The 23,140-nt window shown below is 45.3% G+C and overlaps 1 pseudogene; it reads left to right on the top strand.

Moving 5' to 3' along the window:
- The first annotated feature begins 1,978 nt into the window (after positions 1-1,978).
- On the top strand, positions 1,979-21,424 carry LOC135253277 (serine/threonine-protein phosphatase 4 regulatory subunit 3-like; annotated as a pseudogene).
- Positions 21,425-23,140: the final 1,716 nt, after the last annotated feature.

Genomic DNA, 23,140 nt, shown 5'->3' with positions numbered 1-23,140 from the left:
ATCATGGCTACATTCAAAAGATGGGATAGACAAATGTTAAATACATATATGTTAATATGATACAAATGTATGTATAAATATTTATCCTCAATTTGTCTTCTCATTGTAATTTGCCCTGGATAAACGTGGCTGCCAAACGCCAGTAATGTACTGTAGGGATTTAAATATATATTAAATAGATATTTGACTATATGGGTCCTATGCGGCTTTGTTCATAATATGGCTTCCATTTCTGTGTGTACGTAATGGTCAACTGAGTGTAAAACAGACAAAATATAGAAATAAAATTAGAAATGTATTCGGAAATAAAGACAATTCCTACCTGGCAGGTTTTCCACACATTTTCAGAAAGTTCAAGGCCATTAGGATAAAATCAATGCCATCCAAAGTTAAAATACAACAAACAAATGCCTCGAATGATATCCAGCTAAGATAGTGGTGTATGAATTGACAGCGCCGTACTTAAATAAAAAGCTTTATGAGACGTCACAATAAACCAAATGATTGTCATTATGATGTCACAAAATGCAGATTCTGCGCATTTGAATCAATTGCGAACTATAGCGAACTTGATTAGCCTGTCCTGTTACTTTTGTCAGTCGGTTTTCAAAGAGATAGATACCTCTTTACCCCTTTTCACCTTTAATTCCTTTGGATTTTAACGATGCTGATGTTGATGTTGTCTACCATTTATTGTCACTTACAATACAAGTCGGTATACCGTATATATAGCCTACCTATATCACCGATTTCATACTAGTGATCACGAGAGGGCAGAACTGACCTTCATATACAATTCATTTGTACATGCTATTTACTGTATCTGTTAATAATTAATGATTCTTACTGAGGACTCTATGAGACAATTAAAGAAAAATACAGTATGTCTACATCATTTTAATTCTCGTTTCATTTTAAATCTCATACTTTTTATTCATTTTAATTCTCTCAGATATCGATTTAAGCAATTATACACATTCCATTATCCAGGACAACTTCGTCAAGTTGACCTACCTTAACTGTGTAACTGCAGTGTTCCACCAATTACTGACCACGCGAGTTAGACTCTGCTACACCACACAATAAAGACTTTGAAATATCATTGTATAATTTTTGACTAATAATTATATTCAAATGTGTACACTTACCCTTCCCATTACAATCGACATTTTACTTTCTTAAATTCGATTTTCTCAGAATCCCCAATATGTTCACAATACAATAAAATAAATAAATAAAACATTTGGACGATGGTCGCTAAGAAAAGGAGTCCTTGGCACCGTAGTATTTGATCCGCATATTATTAAAATTTTGAAACCGAAGACAATATCACACAGTTAAAATGTAGAGTTAGTTTTAAGAGCTTGGTTTACGCATTTAAGGAGCCGTTAAACGGTTCAGGTAAAATGACACCGAGGCGTTTCTTTATTACAATGGTGCCTTGAAACAAGGGAGAGAGACGTTGGGTTGTTGACAACTTTCATGAGAGTTGGCAGAAAAATGTCGCTTGAATTCCTTTTTATTATTTTATACATTCACACAATAATTTCAACAACCGCAAAACTTAAATTCCATATCTAAGAAACGAATACAACAAACGTAGCCAACATACATTGGATTAATTGCGGTTTGATTTAAAATGTAACAAAACTGCCCTACAGAGGCGGCTATACCATAGCCAGACCAGCACAAGGTGCGATTGAAAATGTTAAACATTAGCCTAAACCTATGTCCTTTCGTCAGGTGGTTTGTTTTTCTGTACGGACAATGCTCTGCTCGGTTCGTTTTTTATTCTACTCAAGGCTTAGTCGAGTTTTGATTGGTTACGGGAGACGTCAGTAAGGGATGTCGCTCTTGTGGTTACAGGTTGGATGCTGAGAGAGATAGCGCGAGGTAGTTTGCTGAATGGCGAGGAGGTGGTTGCTGTAACGGTAATATTTGTAACTTTTTGGTTCTTCCGTATTGCAGCTGGCAGCCTCAACTGTACCCAATTGTGCAACGATATCGGGATTTATCACTCGCCAGGTGGCTGGCTAGCTAATTCCAGTTAAGGCATTTTTTCTGCTTTCTGCCTGACTAGTTTTTTTCAACAATATAGCCAACTAGCTAAGTTAACATAGGCTAGTGGAAGTGGCTTTCTTGCTGGGCTCCAAGCGAACACTTTTCTGAACGGAATGGGATCTGGAAATTTGATATTTTAAGCATACAGTATTGCACTGCTAACTTTCTCGTCATGCGGCTTGGACTTCTTTTTCAACAGCGCTTGATATAGGCTACTGATCGAACTGGAAAAAAAGGAGGGAGCACTTTTGAACTTTAACTAAAAAGCAACACTACTTTTTGGGGGTACCCAGTGGTAAACCGACACTATAAGGGAACAACGTGGATATTATTGAACAGCAAAAAAAAGAGGGTGGGTTTTGATAGTGTGCACAGACCGGCTACGGCGGGTCTGCGCGATGCCTGATTTAACTGGTATTGTTCTCTGGGGAGCGAGCATGCATGGTAATATCGTGGATCCTTAGCCCTCACGAAGATATTTGTCTATTTAACCGTGGGATATTACAGCTCTTCAAACATGGATGTTACGGTTTCCGAACTTATGGTCAACTTTTTGGATTCCCCGCTGGTGGTTTGGGTAAGTAGCCTACCATTGTGTTTCACTAGTCAGCCAGCCAGCTAGCAAGATGGAGCTAGGTTCGCTGCTGTGGTTTCATGTTCACCTGCCTTGCTATGGCAAACGTGCCAGTGAGCTGATACAGGGTAGACCACGAGCGAAATTGCAAACGAAGGTGTGCGACTTGCTACATTCAAATTGGGCGAGTTTAACATGGGGGCTGACTTGGTCAGCTTTCTCGACAAGTTTTTTTTTTTTTTTTTTTTTGGGAGCAGTAATTTTTAACTTTAGTTTGAGCATACCGCACCATTTCAGGTGGAATTCAAATCAGTCTTTAAACAAGATCATAATGTCAGCATTGTGCAATATGCATAGGCTACTCTAATTGAAAATTTTAGCCGATCTAATGGTGTGGACTCGAGTCTGCCTAAATACTAGTATCGTATGACATTGGATTGAATTATTTCGTTTGCTGTTTTATTAGATATAGAAATGCAATCTCTGATCAGTCTGTCTTACATTATTAAATTGGTAGCCTACTCACTCGCTGGTCCTAAACACCGGGTAACATTTCCTGCTTAGGTTCCGATGTGCTTTTGCGTCAGACAATTGGGGAAAGTATTTATTTTGAAGTGAATAGTCATGTTAGAGGACGAAAGTGTAAAGTCCAAAGATCTACTTTGAATTTGCGCTGCTTTATTTGCTGAATAGGCCTATGCGGTTTTACCTAAACGAAACATTCAAAGATTAGTTTTAGCATATTAAAATCAGTGTTTTTGAAAATGTCAAATAAAATAACCAGCCTCATAATCGTTACATTATCAGAGCTGTTACTGTTATCTTTTGAAATATTTGATGGATACGTAGGCATTGAAATCGCAATGTGTTTTCTTGAAATTGGCCCAAACGGCAAATGAACACCGTGGTAAACTTACGTTTATCAAGCCAGTATCCCTGTACGATGGTAGAGTGCCATACATGTACCCGAGTGTCATAAAGTGCGTTGGTGTCACCCCCAAAGAATCGTTTTATTATGAATATCCCAGTGCTATCGGGCTTTTTTTTAACCAAAGCATACAAATAAATACAAAGTCTGAAGACAAGAAAATATTCTTGAAAAATATAAGTTAAAAAACGTTTAAAATATTCAAGTTCTCTTAAAAGCAGTTTTTTCCGCTTGTAGGCTATAATGACCCTGTTCATTATTTGAGCCCGACTTACACTTGGGCTGCTAACTTTTGATGTACGAGTGCTATGCTGGGAGGTTTTAGTATGCCGAGTATTTGTCCTCTGTCGGCGAGTTCCAGGCTAATGTATGTACATGTTTTAAAACCGGACTAAATTCAGTTCAGTCGCTAAAACCGCAGCGCTGCCCAGCTAGTGCGCCCGGTCCAGCGCACTTGCGCTGTCACTTGACCTCAAGGTGAGCGAAAACCCCAGGAACCGGCCCCGATTCTCTCTCACCCTGACCCCGCATCCTGTTTGGCCAGCAAATCGGTAGGCAATTCCTGTCCTGTCCCGGTCTTTGTTTTGCTTTTCTCTCTCTTGTTCTTAAATCTGCGCCCCCCTCCGCTCCTCAGAGGGGCAGACCCACACCCGCCAAGCCTCCTGCCTGAATTGCACACCCAACATCAACATCCGATATTAAAAAGCCACAGCTATGCAGAAACAAGTGACATGTAGGCCTATACCTACACAGAGAGAGTGTGATGGCTTTTATTGTTTTATTTAACCAGGCTAAACTCGTAGTGTTGATCCTGGCACTTTCTCTTTCATGTTCGACTCCTGTGTCCCTCTACATCAGTGTTGGGAGAAGCGCCTTTTTCATACAAGTGGTGTCATCGCACATGCACATTTGGCAGATTGCACTGCGATCACATGACTTTAACTGTGCTAATGCCTCCGAATTTCCCATCTCTGGGGTCTTGAGTCCCTCTCGGGGACCGTAGAGGACGTTCTCAGCCGACAGGGAGGACCTCGGCAGCAACCTGTTATGGGAGACAGATGAAACAACAAGGCCCCAGACCCGCCTAGCCATGGTGCACTCCCAGAACAGGTGGTAAATGTGTTCCGAGTCAGTGCAACCGTGGGGGCAGTGCTCAGTCAGGGCTAAGTGCCTGCGGTACATAAAAACTCTTGTGGGGAGACACCTGTGAGCTGTCATCCAGGCAATGTCTTTTTGTTTGTTGGTAAGACACTTGTGTGTCACATTTGCCCAGATGACTTGCGGGTCCGGGCCGGCCCCTGACCTCGGGAGCGTGGCAGTCTCGTTTGATCTTAAATGAGCCATGATGATTTTATAGCTCCACGAGGTCAGGCCAGCCCTGGGCAATCCCGTCCCGAAAGCAAAGTCCTTCAGGGCCTGATAGACATGGGGGGGTCCCAGCTATACAGTATGGTAAGGTCCAGCACACCCAGGCCCATTGCCCGTAGGAAGGGGGTGGCATAGTACCTGGCAAAGGCACCAGAGGCCTTTCCCGCCTTCCCAGCGTTCTGGACCAGGGCGGCCAGACCTTGCACCATAATGATTGTGACTATGTCCGGGACCCCCCGCCCCCTATTCCTTTCCTCTTTGAGGAGGGTGGCTCTATGGGTGGTTTTTCCATATTGCTCCTCCAGATAAAGCGAAAGGCAAACCTAGCAATTTGCTTGCTGGTGGCTTTGTATGGGGGAAACACCCTCCCCAGAAGAATGGGCAGGACAGTTGCCTTCAGGACCAGGATCTTACCCGCCATGGTCAGGGGCCGCGCACTCCAGCTCCGGGTTTTGTTCTGGACGTGGCGTAGGGCTCCCTCCCAGCTCGTTCGCCCTCCTCTGTCAGCCTGGAAGGTCACCTCCGAGAGCTTGATAGTGTCTCTGTGTACAGGGAAGGAAATGGTTAGAGGCTCACTGTAATCGGGAGACAGAAACAGTTTGCTCTTGTCCCTGTTGACCAAGGCGCCAGTGGCCGCACAGAAGTCGTCCAACACCTTGGTGGCACAAGCGATGGAGCGACTATCTGTGGCGACGATGGTGATGTCGTCCATGTACGCCATCACCTTTAGCCGTTCTCCCCTAGCCCCCGGCAGCGGGTAACCCGCCACTCTGGGGCTGGCCCTGATGACCTGGAGAAACGGTTCCAGGTAGATGACGTACAGGAGAGATGCTAGAGTGCACCCCTGTCTGACGCCAGACCTGATGGCAAACGGGTCAGAAGGCTGCCGGTTGACCACCACTCTGCCCGTTATGTCAGTCAGGCAGATCTTCGTCCAGCGCCGGAGGGCCATCTGCTCATCGCCCAGACGTCTGTCAAGGCGGCCCAGGAAGGTGTCCATGAGAGCCCTGTCGGAGGGCCTTCACTATAAAGGCCCCGTAGAACTCCCGGCCACCTCCCGGACCGCCGCCTCTTCAGACACCACCACACCTCTGTTGTTATAGAGAGACACGATGTTGTTAGTCTTAGACCGCGCCTGCGGAAGAAAACCGTGTGCACTTCTCATCCTCCTCGAGGCCCTGGAGCTTGGAGCGGAAGGTACATTTTTCCCGCTCTTCGCGGTAGAGGGTGGTGAGGCTCTGCCGAGTCTGTACAATTTCACTGCTAACATCCAGGCCTCGGGACTGAAGGAGGCTCAGTCTCTGGAGGGCAGCATTGTGATATACAAAGCTGCCCTCCTTTCCTTTGCCTTCCTCTGCCCGACTGCCCGGAAGTATCCTCGTACTCGCTCCTTCACCATTTCCCACCACTCCACCAGGGAGTCAAAGAGATGTTTAAGACTCACCCACTCCAGGCAACGTCTCGAGAAGGAGAGTCGCACCTGGGGGTCTTGGAGATGGCTGGTGTTCATTCGCCAGAGCCCCTTACCCACGGTTATAGGTTTCTTCCAGGCCAGGGACACGGTCACCATGTGGTGGTCTGAGAAGTGCACCGCCTGGATGGAATAGCGGACACCCCAGGCCTGGGAGAGCAGAAACAAATAAATTCTAGAAGAGGAGCTGCCAGAGGAACTCACCCACGTGTGTTGGGGGAGAGCGCCCCGGCGTCGCGGAGGAGAAATCCTCTATGAGGGACCGCAGCAGGTTGCTGGAACGGTCCCGTCTGGTTCTGCTGCGGTCCTCATCTGTCAGTGCACAGTTGAAATCCCCCCCACGACAACCGGCATTGTGCAATGTAAAAGTGGTAATAGTTTTGTAAAGAGGGAGACTCTCTCGGCCACGCAGGTGGGGCCGTACACGTTGATGACCCTGAGTGGGAACCCCGACCTCGAGATCGGTGACAAGGATTTGCCCACTCTCTACAATGTTGCTTGATGTTATTCGCACAAAGGATTTTTCACCGACGTGCCGACCCCATCAGCTCTGGCGATGTTAGAGCCAGACCAGAGAGAGTCTCCCAATCTCCATTCTCCCTCCAGAATGCCATCCAACTCCCGGAACGGAATGCCACATTCCTGGAGCAGGATGACGTCCGAGCGGACCTGTGAAAGAAGTATTTTCATTTTTGACTGATAAATCCCTCTCTCTGCAGGTGAAAACCTTGGGGCCTCTCGGTAACGGCTCGGAGGATAAGCTGTCCGTGTTCATGGACCTCGTGGATGGCGTCTTCCTGCACAAGATCATGACACAGATGTAAGCAGCAGCTCTGCGTGTGATTGTATGAGAGAGCGAGTGAGAGAAAGAGAGTGAGAGAGTATGATTGGCCAGTGTATGCACATGTTGACAGATGATTGGTCGGTGTGTTTACTTTTGGCGTGATTTGGCAGGGTGCATCATTGAAGCAGATGTTGCTGAGAAGTGTGCGTGAGCAGCACCTGCTTTAGTGATGAAGCTGGAGGGAGGGTGTAATCCAGACAGTGTGATGACTGCCTCGTCTCGAAACCTTGTCTTTAATTCCGCCTCATATAACTGCCTCTACCTAAGTAGAATACAACAGAGCCGTTTTGAGAATGGAGAGGACACTGAATCAGTTCGACTTCCCGCTCATTCACGCGTATTAGTGGATGGTATTCAGTGAAAGTGATAGCAATGTTAGCGTACTGCAGTACTTCCTCACTGTTAACTTATGACAGTGATATCAGTGTAACAAGTAAAATGTGTCGGCGGTACTGTTAATATTGTTTCTTATGTGCTATTAATGTTATCAGAAACGGTATTCGTAGTAATATAATGGTAATACGTATTGTAATTAGTTGAAATTGTAATTTGTATTATTGTATTATTTCTTGTCCTTCCTGTGAGAGGACTTCAGCAGGAAGCAGCACTGTGAAGCTGGTTCAGTCCTGCTGACTCCCGGTCACGGGTATGCAGGATATAGTCGTGCTGTCATGCAGTTTGGGTTGCCGTGCATGAATAAGTCTTGTGAAAACTCCAGTCTGGCGGTTTGAAATGATGCAAATGTCAGAGCCAGCACGAGTCTCTTATTACGCTGTGGCAGTCCGGTCTGTGACCTGTCGCCATGCCGACTAACATGGCGTCCCTCTATCCCTTCAAACACTCAACTGAGGGCTGCAGCGTTGCATATTGCTGGGTTAACTGTAGATGCGCCAACAGATGCTGGTGAGAGAATATAGATCAGAACAGGCCTTGAATTCCTCTATTGGCACGCCCCTTGGAGCGATGGTTCTCTTAAGATTTGAGGGTCCTCAGTGATCATTACGGCAACAGTGGAATTCAGTTTGTGATGGACTCAGCTGCTCAACCATAAACAGGATCCTCTGAAATTTGTTCACTCTCCTTAACGGGAGCCTCTTGGCTGTGTGCTGAGTCTAATTTATTCGCGAACTTGAGAGCACTTCTGCAAACGTGCTGCTTCTGCCATTAACGTCTAGTGCCAGTAGCGCTGGGCTAACCGCTCTCTGTGAAATATTTGAAAACGGAGCCGTGGGCGGGTTGGGCTATCCATCGGAATGAACCGCTGGCCTCTGGGAGCTGGAGTGTGCCATTTAACGGCGCGTTTTTACCCCCTTACACCCTTCTTTTCGGCGAGCCATGCGGCTGTCGGACATGCCTCTGCGCTAAGTCATTCCGTGCCCGCTAATCCCGCAGCGGCAACTGGACCAGCTGCGTCCGTTGCGAGGCGTTGCCAACGGCCGTCGTTTTACCATCTCAGAACGTGGCTGCGTTTTAAGCACATTTTTTATTGACAAATGTTAGGAGGGATTTACTTGTTTCCCGGGCACTCGTTTGTCTGAGGCGGCTTCTGCACTCAATTTGGGGATGCTCATGGGTAACGACAGGCCTGTTGACCCCTGAGCACCGCTGTTGCCACGGGAGATGCAGAGAGTGAGAGAATATGACATGTGACCGGCGAGGTTAAAGGTGGGTCAGGCTGGCGGGGGCAAGGGGTGGGGGAGGGTGACTCACACCAGCTAGCTCGGAGCATTGCATTTGCCGAAAGTAGAACGCGTTAGCGCGTACAATGCAACACACAGATGCCACGATGCAGTCTGGAGGCCTAGATGTATTGCATTGTGCCAGTTCATCTGCTTAAATGAACATTAATGACCTCGTAATGTGTTGACCTGGTAGCTGAAGCCTACAGGTTACGTGTGTTTGTTTGCTGCTTTGTGAAAGATGTAACGCTCTGTAAAATACGTCTGGCCTTGATTCTCTTTACTTCTCTTTCTGGGATGACTCTTTCATAGAACTTTATGCCCAGATATGAGGAACTGTACATTTTCATCGTATTTGGAGAAATTACAAACCTTTTGGAAATATTGGTATGCCTATAGGGTTTGTCAAAGACTGTGGGGCAGACATCTGCTCTCAGGTCCAGAATGTCACTTCTAACCCCACCATAAAAACAAATTTCAAATCGACTATTGAAGCCCTATGCTCAAGTGGTTGTGTGTGCAGAACTTGGCATTGCACTCGACAGGATGGGTAAGCGATTAGCCAGTGCGTTAGACGTAACTGTGGTGGAGGGATAAATTCATGGGAACTTTTGGGATTTTAAAAAATGTTCATCTTCAATCAATCAATCATCAATCAAAATTTATTTGTATAGCGTATTTTAAAGCAGATGTCTGTCTAGCTTTACAGAGAACCCTGGCCTAACCCCCACAGGAGCAAGCCTAAGGCAACAGTGGCAGGAAAAACTCCTGTGGTAGATGGGAAGAAACCTTGGAAGGAACCAGGCTCAGGGAAACCCATCCTCCTCTGGTCGGCTTAGGGTGCCGACTGGTGACCAGAATGTCAGCCAGTTTCATAAGATATGTGATGTGGCCCAGATGATGGGTGGGGCCGGAGTGGCGGTGATGGGGAACAGCAGGTGGCGACAGATGTGGGCAGGGTGGAGGCAATGACGAAGGAGGGCTGGACCGCAGAGGTGGGGAGACCAGACACTCTCGAGCACTCTCGAGGTTGGGGCAAGAGCCCGCTGGCAGTATGGGAAGAGGGTAGAAAGGCAATTAGGGAATTTGCAATAAGCTAGACAGTGAGTAAGGTGGCAGTGGTATGTATTGGGGGACCCCGCCAGGAGTAGAATATGGCTGGATATCTACTAGGACAGGGATGGAGAGCCCATGCAGTCATGAGGGTAGACAACCATACCCACCTATCAGAGCCAGCCCATGTAAAGTCGGGTCACAGCTGATTGACAGGTGACAGTAGGAAAGGATTGCCACCACAAAGCTCTATGACTACAGGTTTCTCGCACCTGTCTCAGACTACAACTGATTGTAAGCCTGACCATAGAGGTGCGTTTTAATCTAGATTTAAATATTGAGACTGACTCCTTTATAAATTTTGTAAGCTGGTTCACAGTAGTGGGCCCTGTGGAGAAAGCCCTACCACCTTTTAGGATTTTGTAAATTCTTGGGACTACCAAGTAACCTGCGTCTTGGGATCGGAGTGACCTTGTGGGCTTATAGGGTAGGAGCAGGTTAGATATGTAACACAGGTGCACGTCCATGCAGAGCTTTAAAAGTCAGGAGCAAAACCTTGAAGTCTATCCTATGCTTAATGGGTAGCCAGTGAAGCGCAGCTAGTACTAGTGTAATATTTCTTAGTTCTGGTCAAGATACGAGCAGCTGCATTCTGCACAAGCTGGAGACTCTTTAACGAGTTATTAGGGCAGCCAGAAAGCAGGCGTTACAGTAATCTAACCTAGAGCGTAACAAATGCATGGATCAATTTTCAGCATCCCCGACTGACAGGAAATGTCTAATTTTAGCTATGTTGTGCAGCTGAAAGGGCAATTCTGGATATGTTTTTATAGGGTGTCAAAAAGATAGATCAGGATCATGGTGACACCAAGGTCTTTAACGACCATATTAGGTTTAGCCAAACAACCATCACAGTTTAGGGAGTAGGTGAGAGTAGACTATTTCTCCCTTAATATTTTGGGACCTAAAACCAACATTTCAGTCTTGTCTGAATTTAGGAGCAGAAAATTTGAAAGCATCCAAACCGTGATATCTACAATACAGGCCTCTAACCGTGAAAGTGGCAGTGCTTCGCCAGGTTTCATTGAAATATAAATCTGGGTATCGTCCGCATAACAGTGGAACTCTACGCCATGTGCCCGGATAATATTGCCAAGTGGTAGCATATATAGCGAGAAGAGTACTGGTCCTAGTACTGATACTTGTGGAATACCGCATTACATTATTGAGGAGCTGGACTCTTCTTTTAATTTACAAACTGTTTCCTGTCACGTAGGTATGATCCAAACCATCGAGTGCCTGTCCATGAAGTCCAACACAGGCCTTGATTCTGTCAGTAAATTCCATGATCAATTGTGTCAAAAGCTGCACTCAGGTCGAGGAGCACAAGAACCGACACAGAGTTACGGTCGGCTGACAGTAGTAAATCATTCGTAACCTTCGTAAAGTGCGGTTTCTGTGCTGTGGTGGGGTCTAAACCCAGATTGGAATACTTCATGGATACCGTTAGAGCTAAGGTATGCACTTAGTTGCTTAGCAACAGTTTTCTCCAATAATTTTGGTAGAAATGGAAGGTTTGAAATAGGTCTATAATTTTCCAATTTATGAGGTTCTATGTTTGGTTTCTTCAATAATGGCCTAATAACTGCCACTTTTAGTGACTCCGGTACATATCCTGTGACTAGGGATGTGTTAATGATTTTTAGTATATGCTGGCCTAGTACTGGAAATAGTTCTTTAATCCAGTTTGAAGGAATAGAATCGAGTAGACAGGTCGTTGGTTTTGCAGACATGACTAATTCGGATAACTCGACCATGCTAATGGGCGTAAAACAGTTTAGTGCCGCTGTCTGTAAATCTTCCTGTTTTAACTAGGTGTGGGGCTGTTTGTTAACATGAACAGAAATAGTGCATGATGGAGACAGTTTGGAAATCTGGTCTCTAATAGCCTCAATTTTCTGATCGAAAACGTTCATGAAGTCAATGCTGCTAAGATTGGAGGAATAAGTTGAAAACTCTGATGATTGTTTTTTAGTTAATTTATCCACAGTACTAAATAGAAATTTTGGGTTATGTCTGTTTTGTTCAGTTAGTTTTGAGAAAAAGGCAGATCTAGCAGAAACAAGAGCTTGATTATACTGAAGAAAGCTGTTTTTCCATGCAAGATGAAATAGGCTACTTCTAGCTTAGTAGACCGCCATTTTCGCTCTAATTATCTGTTAGACTGCTTCAGGGCCCGGGTGGTATCGTTGTACCATGGAGTGTGCTTTTTCCGACTAGGGTTTCTTCTTTTAAGGGGGGCAACAACATCAAGAGTGTTCCTGAGGGTGAGGGTTAGTTAGTGAGTCAATTGGTCCAGAGCAGCTTCATCAGCATTTTCATCAGCCTTTTCTTCTGTGGAGAGGAATGACTCTGGAAGCATATTTAAAAACTTTGGAATAACCTCAGGGTTTACTGATCGGCTGTAGTAATGTCTAGGCTCTGATACAAGAGAATTTGATGCCTTAATATTAAACGTAATGAGGATATGATCTGATAGTATAGGGTTATGAGGTGCGATGGTAAGATTTACCACACTAATACCATGGAACAGAGCTAAGTCTAAGGTATGGCCACGGTAGTGAGTAGGCTCACAAACATTCTGTACAAAACCAATGGAATCAAGAATAGAGGCAAAAGCTGTTCCTAGGGGGTCACCATTTTTATCCACATGTATGTTGAAATCACCAACAATTATGACCTTATCTGCTGAAATTGCTAGGTGTGATAAAAACTCAGCAAATTCCCTTAAGACCCAGGTGGCCTGTAAACAGACACAAGAAAAAAGGACTGCCCGCTAGCACTTTTATTAGCTAGATCGGGCTGTACACAGTTAGGAATAAGAACTTCAAAAGAGGAGAACATATAGGCCTATCCATCCTTAGGCGCTAGACTCCATAAGGACTGATAAATAGCTGCAACGCCTCCCCCTCTGCCTGATGGACGTGGCACCTGCGTACCTATGAAACCCACAGGAGACGCTTCATTAATCGCAACATATTCATCAGGTCTTAGCCAAGTTTCAGTCAGACATAATACATTGAGATCATGGTCTATTATCAATTCGTTGACGAGATCTGCTTTTGGAGTGAGTGATCTAACATTTAATAGACCAATTTTTAAGGATGGTTCACTATGATTAGTAGCAGCGTGCTTTGTTTTTATGACAATTAAGTTATCCACATCAATTCCACGGTTAGCTTTACGTTTGGCATAGATGCGTGGAACAGACACAGTCTCAATATAACAGATATCAGATTCTAGTTTAAAAGTATTAGTTAAAGGGGCTTTTGAAATACTATTTCTGTTAGCTAGCTCTGAAACGCACCTTGCAGACAGAGGCGTAGGGCCATATGTCTGGGACACAGGTATAAAGAAACGAGCAGGCAAATACGTAAGGTTAGAATCCTGCAGCCTGGCCGGCGCCCTGATGGAGTGTCAGGATCTGGCCTTACTAAGACTAGCAGCTATGTTGTTCAGTAGGACACGAGAACCTCTCCAGCTCGGGTGGAGTCCGTCTCTCTTCAGTAGGCCAGGCCTTCCCCAGAAATCAGGCCAATTGTTAATAAAGTCTATGTCACTAGATGAGCACCACTCCAACAGCCAGAGATTTAGCGAAGATAGCCTACTGTAGACCTCATCGCTCCTACGAGCTGGAAGCGGGCCAGAGCAAATTACTTCCTGACACATCTTTTTTGCCACTGCACACACCGATATAAAATTATTTTTAGTGACCTCCGATTGCCTCAATCGGATGTCGTTTGTGCCGGATAACAACGTGGATAACAATCCTAGAGTATTTACGTTTACTTTTAGCCAGCACTTTTAAATTTGCCTCAATGTCGGTGGCTCTGGCACCAGGAATACACTGTACTATGGTCCCTGGTGTCTCTAATCTCACGTTTCTCAAAATGCTATCCCCTATGATCAGGGCTTTCTCAGTAGGTGTGTTACTGAGTGGGGAATATCGGTTGGAAACGCGAGTTTGGTGGTGCTCGGCGGCCCTGGGCCAGCAACTATGTTTCTTTGGTACCGTGATAAAATCGTCCTGCAGCGAGGACACTGGCGGCGGAGAAACACTCGCATCTAAACTAGCATCCGGCTCGGGTAAAAGGGAGTCTAAGAAAGTCTCACTCTCCTGAATCTGATATAAGGTCCGGATGCGCGTCTCTAACTCAGCTATTTTCTGTGCCAATTCTAAATTAAGCTGACACTTAGAACAAGTACCATTACTCGTAAAATTGACAGCAGAGCTAAGACTAACCATACACCCAACTATGCAGGGAATGGAAGCCATGATGCGCTCTTACCGTATTTTCTTTAGTCATTCGATTTACAATCTTTGTCATATTAAAACTGCATCCTCCATTTGGTGGTGCTAAATGGAGTACTTTTGTATTAAAGGTTGTCTGTGTAATTTTTGGTCTTCATGAACTCATCCCAAGTGTCTCGCGCAGAAGTAAACCAAGCTCCTTCTGAACTTACGTTTCTGTGTTTGAGCTGAGGTTTCCAGATCCCCGAGGTCTGCTAGCATGCGCAAGAAAGGAACCTTCACCTAAGATCCTCAGATCATTCAAAGCTCCTCCCTGGCACCTTGGATGTCAGTTGGTCATAGGGTTCAAATCCACTGGTGGTTGTTGTGGTTGAGCAGTACTGTACGGACTGTACCATGTTTTACTGTCATGCAGCTGTTGTTTATTCAGGGACCACCATGCTCAAAAGACACTAGACTAGACTGAGGTAAGTGGTGTCTACAGCCCCACGGTGGCATGGCCTGCTGTTGATTAATCCGGAAGCAGTTTTATAGCCCATTCCCTAGTTTGCGTGCAGTCTTTTCCCATACCCCCATTTTCCGTGCCGAAATGGGAAGGTCCATCTCCCCACCTCCAAAAAGTGTAGCCCCGGTGTATGTTCTTGGTGTGGTTTTTGCTTTGGAATGCCGTTCAAGTGTCCTCCCTCATCCTCCAATTGGCTAGCCACGCACATACCACGCAACTCAATGGTATTTTTCATACCAAAGTGTGGAAGGGGCTGTAGGTTTTCCAGAAAAAAAGCATAAACGTGCAGTAGGAGAACGGGCTGTTTTGCTTTTCCGCACTACGGCGCCGTTATCAGCTCCCCAGGAATAGATCATGCATGTGACCACTCTGCCCTGAACACCCTCGTTTCTCCTTTTACTCCTTCAGGACGATGAGAAGTTCCTGACGGACCTCTTCGCACAGCTAACCGAGGAAGCGACAGACGACCACAAAGACACGAACTGGTAAAGAAAAAAGTGACCGCCATCTTAATATTCTTCTTTGGTTGGTGATTGTTATTATTATTCAGTGAAAGGCGAAGACTGAGGTTTAGAAGGGGTTATTTTACTGTCATTAGCGAAGGTTGACAAAGTCCTTTTTTCACAAAATGGATGTATTTTCGTGCTTGGCTTGGGTCCATTTGCTTGTACAGCATCACCTGAAATGAAACTCTTCAGTATTGCTGCAGTTGAAATTGAACCTTGACTAAGGAAACTGAAATAACCATTATCTATATGTGTATTCCTGTCTTGTGTATTCCTGTCTAATGCAACATTTTTCCTTGATGTAGGTAAATTTCCTGAAGGAATTTTGTGCTTTTTCTCAAACATTACAACCTCAGAACAGAGATGCCTTCTTCAAAACATTGTCAAACATGGGCATCCTTCCAGCACTTGAAGTAATTTTGGTAAGCCAGAGAGATGATATATTGGTCCCCAGCTCCACGGCATTTTCCCAGATGTTTTCAGTGATTAGGTGCCATATCCAAAGAGTATAGAATGTCCGCTGTCAACAGGTGTGTCTCTGCATACTTCCATGCTCTGTACTACCGTTCTCTTGAATGTCCACTCCAGTTTCTTGGAACACAGAAAGCTGAGTTTTTATCCTCAAAGTTTGCTGTAACTATTCAAAAACTGAATAGATGGTTCAGTTACTTCTTTCCCTGTCAAAGCATGCATCAATGCATACTTGAAAGTCACACTCCAAGATGGCTGCATACTCGCTTTGTGTTGTTGGAGCATGGAAGTTTGCAGTCTGGGACACACCTTATGTCTTTGTTCAGATTTTAACTTCCTTGTGCTGCTCTGTCTGTGATATCACAAGTCGTGAGTCTTGCTTGATTGGTCCTGGCTATGCAACATTGAGTGAGATTTATTTGGCTATATTATTCTGTCTGTGACATAAAAAGGAGTGAGTTTTGCTTGTTTGGGCCTGGCTCTCCTGCTTTATGACATCATGAGGGGTAAATCTTACTAGACGGATTATCCTTGCTGTGTCTGTGACATCACAAGTTTCTCCTCATTGGTCCTTGGCAGGGAATGGATGATGTCCAGGTGCGCAGTGCTGCTACCGACATCTTCTCCTATCTGGTGGAGTACAACCCCTCCATGGTGCGGGAGTTTGTGATGCAGGAGTCCCAGCAGAACGACGATGTGAGTGGTCTGCCCATCGCCGTCCGGACCCTTTTGGCTTTGTGTTTGGTGTTGTACCTTGTCCTTTCATGTTTCACTGACCGAAACGTGCAAAAATTTAAATTCTGTGTGTGGAAATGTGAGGAAATGACCACAGAGAAATGTATAGCTGAACTAAACGGGTAGTCCAGTTTAGTTTTTAAGCTTCTTCACATCAAGCACTGCTGCACTGTGGATGTCTTCCCACATAATACATTATTTCAAACCATTCATAGTATACCGGGACTCATGTGGCACAAGCATATTCGGATTCCATCAGTTTTCCTTCAGTGAGCTGTGTGCCTGTATCAAGAAGTAACCTGTTAAGGCGCTGCCAGAAATCAGTTGGAACAACTCCATTTGTCTCTGTCGCATGCAGAAGGTCCATCTGGCTATTACAGTATTCAGAGAGCATATACAAGTAGTCTGAGAAGGTGTGCCGAAGTCCACATGAACTAGCTTCTCCTGAGTAAAAACTGAATCGCACTACGTGATTGGTGCATGCGAGCCATTTTTCCCAGTCATGAAACTTGAGTATTGGGGAAATTATTGGAGGCTAGGGGCAATGGAACAGGAGAACAGGTTTAGCCTTTGAATGTCTTTACCCCTAACTTAGCATAAACCTCTTGCGTATTGAGTAAGAAGCATCCCCATTGGGGCCGGGTTGGTATTTAATTTACATTTAAATTCATATTTACATGCATTTGTTTAGCAGACACTCACTTCCGGAACGGTTTATAGAATGCTGAAATCATACGCTTTTATCCTCAAAACATAAACCGCTGCATATCTGTCCCGGTTAGCGAGTTCCTTTCAGTCGGCCCCCAGTTTAGCCCTTGATAACAAGACTGTAGCCAATCAGTGGCTCAAGTGAAGCACTTTTGGTCAATGCTAAAACACAGTGGACAGTGCAGCCCTCCAGGCCTGATGCCAGGTGTGCATGGCAGTTTGAGTGTGTCTGGCACACCAGTGTGGTACCAGCACTACAGTCCCTCTTATTCTGACGTTCCGTTCCTTTGTGTGATTATGTACTTAATGCATCGTCTTTTATTAGCTTGTATATTCACTCTGGATGAGGTGAGAGGGGAAGCACTGTATTGAAATAAACGGTGAGTGTGTTGACTTTGCTGGGTCACACAGATGCGCTGTAATGTGGCTCCGCCCCTCATTTTCCCAGGACATCCTCCTCATCAACCTGATCATCGAGCACATGACTGCGACACCGACCCGGAGCTGGGCGGGCCGTGCAGCTGATGGGCCTGCTGCGGACGCTGGTGGACCCGAGAACATGCTTGCCACCGCCACCGTGAGCCTCAGTCCCTTCTCTTTTTCTCCTCTCCCTCACACCCTCTCTCCCCTCCCTCCTTATCTCCCCGCGACAGTCGCTCAGCCGGTTCGGAGATAAAGGAGAGGACGTCATGTCTGTCGTCAGGCGATTTTCAGAGATTGCGCAAGATGGACACCAGTGGTGGGAAATCCTGGTCCAGAAAGTCCTCCTCAGTGTTTTGTTCCAATCACCTGGATTTTGTAATGAGCAAAATTCTTCAGCTGTTCTTCAGAGTTCATGGGTGGAAGAAACACGTTTACTTTCTAACCCCAGGACTTTCAACCTCTCATGGGCACCTTTCCCAATCGACATTCAATTCAATTTCATTTGTATAGCATTTTTTACAGAGAACTGTTACAAAGACACTTTACACAGTAGCAAGGCAAGAGACAGAGCAAACGGAGCAAACACCAGGCCTGTACCCCCCAAATAGCAAGTAAAATAGGTAAAAAAAACTCCCAGTGGGGGGAGAACCCTCAAATGGTGGTGAAAAAACTCCCCAATGGAAAGAAATCACAAGAGGAGCCCCACTATAGAGGGGAGCCCATGCTTCACTGGCCAGCCTAGTGTAAATTAGTAGACTGCAAATCAAATGGGGTGAGCAGGTTACAGCTGAGGTGAAAACTAACAGGAATAATAGAAGACCAAATGGTATAGTTCAGAATAGTACATTTTCGAGGAGATATAGACAATCGACATAGAGCTGTTAGACAGGCCTATCATTATTATTGGGGGAAAGTGGAATCTTAAGGTAACTGAATGAATGGTTTGGGATACTCACCTGTGCATCCTTCTTCATTTTGGCAGAAAACTGAGAAAACCGAGTTCCTGAGTTTCTTCTACAAGCACTGTATGCACGTGCTGTCTGCCCCACTGCTGGCCAACACCACAGAGGACAAGCCCAGCAAAGGTGTGTCACTTCATCGGTCACCGCAGTGTCAGTACTGCTCTGGTCGCTCATTGCTGTGTCACTGTCAGTATGCATGATTAACTGTCAGTCTCCCTCATGTGACTGTCAGTACTGCCCTGTGTAGCACTGACAGCACTGTACTGAAGAGTCACCAACAATATTACCCTTATATATCACTGTTTCTTGCTGGTTTATCAGGCTTTATGTCTCAGTAACTTCCTTCAGGCTGAAGAGGAAAATAGCTGTTCTTTGTGAGGGTAGAATTATCATTTATGCAATGTTAATGTAAAAACCTCTATACCCACAGGCTTTCTGTAAGTAGAACTGCTTGTGGGCTAACAGCGCTGCTCTGTCAGTGGAGAACATACCAAATGAAATGTACTTTAATCCCGTCTGTGTGTCCCTATCCAGACGACTTCCAGACATCGCAGTTGCTGGCCCTGATCTTGGAGCTCTTAACCTTCTGTGTGGAGCACCACACCTACCACATCAAGAACTACATCATCAACAAGGACATCCTGCGGAGGGTGCTGGTGCTCACCTCCTCCCGCCACGCCTTCTTGGCTCTCTGTGAGTCATCCCTCTCTCCCCATCCCAATTCACTGCAGCTGGATCAACCTCCCCTGTCCCATAACCCCCCTCATGCATTTAGAAACCCAAGTTATACCTTGTTAACTTTGTGTTCCAGAGGAATATTCTTAGGTTTCTATTCTTCTTTATCATTGTCGGCCATCTCATTTATTCCAACAGGTGCGCTCCGCTTCATGAGGAAAATAATCGGCTTGAAAGACGAGTTTTATAACCGCTACATCATGAGGAATTTCCTGTTCGAACCCGTGGTGAAAGCCTTCCTGAACAACGGCTCGCGCTACAACCTTATGAACTCAGCCATAATTGAGATGTTTGAGTACTTGAGAGTGGTGAGTAAAGAAGAACACCAGTCATTTACTCTTCTGTGCTTCACACACAGGGAGTTGGAGTGGGAGAGGAAGTAGACTTTTAGCGCTATCAGTCTTCCCTTTGGGTTCCCTGAACACCCTAATTGGGCAACAAGTAAAATCTGTATTGTTGTAAATTCAGTGTCACCAGTGTGTTTTCTCACCCTGGGTTATTTCAGACAATCTATGGTTCCAGAATTAGTATGCATGGTAGGTTTCAATCAACTTGGAAGACGTTTTTGTGGATGTTGCAGGAGGACATGAAGTCTCTGACGACTCACGTGGTGGAGAACTATTGGAAAGCCCTAGAAGATGTGGACTACGTTCAGACCTTCAAAGGACTGAAGCTGCGCTATGAACAACAGAGGGAGAGGCAGGACAACCCCAAACTAGACAGGTGAGAGTCGGCAAACCCCGCTTGTTTGAATTTGACTGTGGAATAATCAAAGCAATTTCTACTACAGACTTTTACACATCAGGAGGGGAAAGAAGCTTCGCTATTCAAAACTTATTTTACGTTAGGTCATTGAGTATCCACGCTTAGCGTGTCATACCTAGCGTCCTCCGTGCCGGTTGACATTTCTAATGCGCGCACGCACGTGTTCTGTGTTTGCGTGCTCGAGCAGCATGCGCTCCATCCTGCGGAACCACCGGTACCGACGGGACACGCGCACGCTCGACGACGAGGAGGAGATGTGGTTCAACACGGACGAGGACGACCTGGAGGACGGGGAGGCCGTGGTCCCGCCCTCCGACAAAATGAAGAGCGAGGAAGACCTCATGGACCCCATCAGCAAGTTCATGGAGAGGAGGAAATGTATGTAGAGAAAGGTTAACTATGGCCATTTTAAAGGGATGGTTCAGAAAGGGTTCAAATGGATTTCCTTACCCTCACCTAAAAGATGCTCTACAGTCAAAGAGTGGGTTCCCTGATTTGCTAGCATTTCCATATTATATGAATATAGTCTCTGTAATATATTTAACATTGTACATACAAAAAAGACCTTCTGATCCAAAAATTCTGCTGATAAATGTATTGATAGTAATATAAGTAACTAGGTAGTTGATCAACCCTACCTGTGACCAACAGAGAGAGAATAAATGTGCATGTAGTCAATGATGCCATTGACTATCTTAACTGCTAAATTGGCATCTTCAGCAGGCAGCTTTCACAATTTTCCAGTCCCAGCAGGGTGAAATATGCACACATTAACACCAAACCTGCTGCATTTAATCCATTGTCCGTTTTGATTCAGTGAAAGACTCTGAGGAGAAGGAGGTGTTGGCCAAGCCTACCCTGACGGGTCGCCAGAGCCCCAGCTTCAAGCTGTCCTTCTCCAGCGCCCCCAAACCCAGCCTCACCGGTCCGCCCCCCACCAGCCACCTCCCAGGGTCGTCCGGGTCACTGAGCATCGGGGCCAGGACCTCCCCACCAACGACAGCCATCACCACCAAGGTAGCCAGCCTGAGTTTCCACGCTCTGCCTTCAAATAGGACCACTTTCTTTGGTCTCTGCATGGTTGTCATCCTCTTCACAAAGGGAGGATTTAGTAACGCCTTTCACAGATGCGTCTTCAAGCATTTCCTGTTTCCCTAGAGCGGCCTGGTGGGCCTTGTCGATTACCCAGATGACGACGAGGAGGATGAAGACGATATGGAGAACCAGGAAGAGACTCTGCCCTTGTCCAAAAGGCGAAGCTTAGCTCTTAACTTTTTCTCCCATTCAGTCCTGCCCAGAGTGAGGCTCTGATCTCTACCTGTCCAGCAAAGTGTGCTTCAATGATTGCGGAAATGATTGGGGGGAGGAATGACGAGTATTGATAAACAGATCATCGCCGTCCACGTTCTCGTGGGTGCAAAGAGGTCCAAAGGGACGACGAGCCCCTCCTCCGTGGACACGCCCGCCCCCACACGCAGTTCCTGATACTCAAGTGCCAATCGGACGAGCGAGTCGTGAAAGGAGGGAGGAATCGTGGGAGGGTGCGTTGCCCTTTTCGGGATGAAATGAGATTCAGCTTTCCTGCAGGTGGGGACTTGGAAGACTGACTCCCAAAAGAGAATATAGGGGGTTAGGCCACACATTCGAGGTTTGGGGTGGGGGGTTCCCTTGGGATGGACGGACACAGCCTACCCCAAACAGTGCAAGCCAGTCTGCTCGCCTCGAAGAGACGCTGACTCAACTCCTCCTCTTCCCTTTTCTGTTCTTTTTTTCATCTCATCTAAGCCCCCCTTACGTACTGGGACCAGACTAAGATGACCCAGAAGATGACGTCCTTCACTATCACTCAGCAGGACCCCCTCAATAAATGCCAGCAAATTCTCCTTTCGTACAGCTTTCTTTTCTCTTTTTTTAATGAAGGAGACCTGCCTTTAATAATTATGACTGTCACCATTCGCACTAGGTCAGGGTTTTTTTTTTTTTTTTTTTAAGCCTGTCGAGGAATAATTGAAAAGTAGTCCCTCTTTAATCCCTTTATTTTGTTTTGGCCTTTGAAACTGCAGACATTGGAAACTTGCCCTCCCCTCTTCATTAAAGATAGTGGCGTTCTAGATGTGATAATTTTGTCATATCTTTTGTTCTTTTTCTTCATGAGTGTATGCTTAGTCATTGGGGACCATTAAAAGAATCTTTGATGTAATATAACTTAATTGTTGTGCTGGTACTTTGCATTGTGTTTACTTTTTGTCTATCTTAAGGTGTAATTAGTTAACTACAAATGAATGCATTCAGTAGCAATACTGTTTTTAAATATATTTTATGTTTTTAATCCTGTCTAATGTAATAAACCTGCTCTATAAACTACAAATGCCAAGCTGTTCCAAGATTACAGTCTCAATGTCAGCATATTTCTGGAAATTGTTTTTTCTTCAAAAACTAACAAGATTTCCTTGTCACCACAAAAATCAACTTGCCAAATTGTGAAGTAAGTAACTCAAATTACACTCACATTATTTAATTTGAAGCCAAAGGGGCTGCTGGGTGGTTCATCCTATTAAGGCACTCTTCTAGAGCCTTAATTTCAAACAGTTAGTTTCAAAAGGGGGTCTTTAAAGGCACTGTAGGGGGGTCCCTTGCCAGACTTGATATGCAGTGACTATATATACGCTGCCCTCCATAATGTTTGGGACAAAGATGTGTTTTCTTGCTTTGACTATAGTTCACAAGTTTAGATTTGTAATCAAACACTTTTGTTAAAGGCTATTTTTATACATTTAAATTCACCATGTGGAAATTACAGCAATTCATTTTAAGTAACCCCTCCATTTCAGGGCACCATGTTTTTTTGGACAAATTGCTTTGCTGAGAAACTGTACTTTAACCTCATGGGAATTGTTTTATTACTAAAATTATGGAACGCAGAGGCAAATCAAGAAAGAAAAATGTCTTTGTCCCTGACATTATGGAGGACATTGTACATTTGGGAAAATTCATAGATTGGGTTTAAAAATATTTTAAATATAGCCCTTTATCTTTGATG

Source organism: Anguilla rostrata, chromosome 1 (genome assembly GCF_018555375.3).
Source record: "Anguilla rostrata isolate EN2019 chromosome 1, ASM1855537v3, whole genome shotgun sequence".
NCBI classification, from domain to species: domain Eukaryota; kingdom Metazoa; phylum Chordata; class Actinopteri; order Anguilliformes; family Anguillidae; genus Anguilla; species Anguilla rostrata.
The sequence above is the reverse complement of the archived record's forward strand: the minus strand, read 5'-3'. Positions and strand labels throughout refer to the sequence as shown.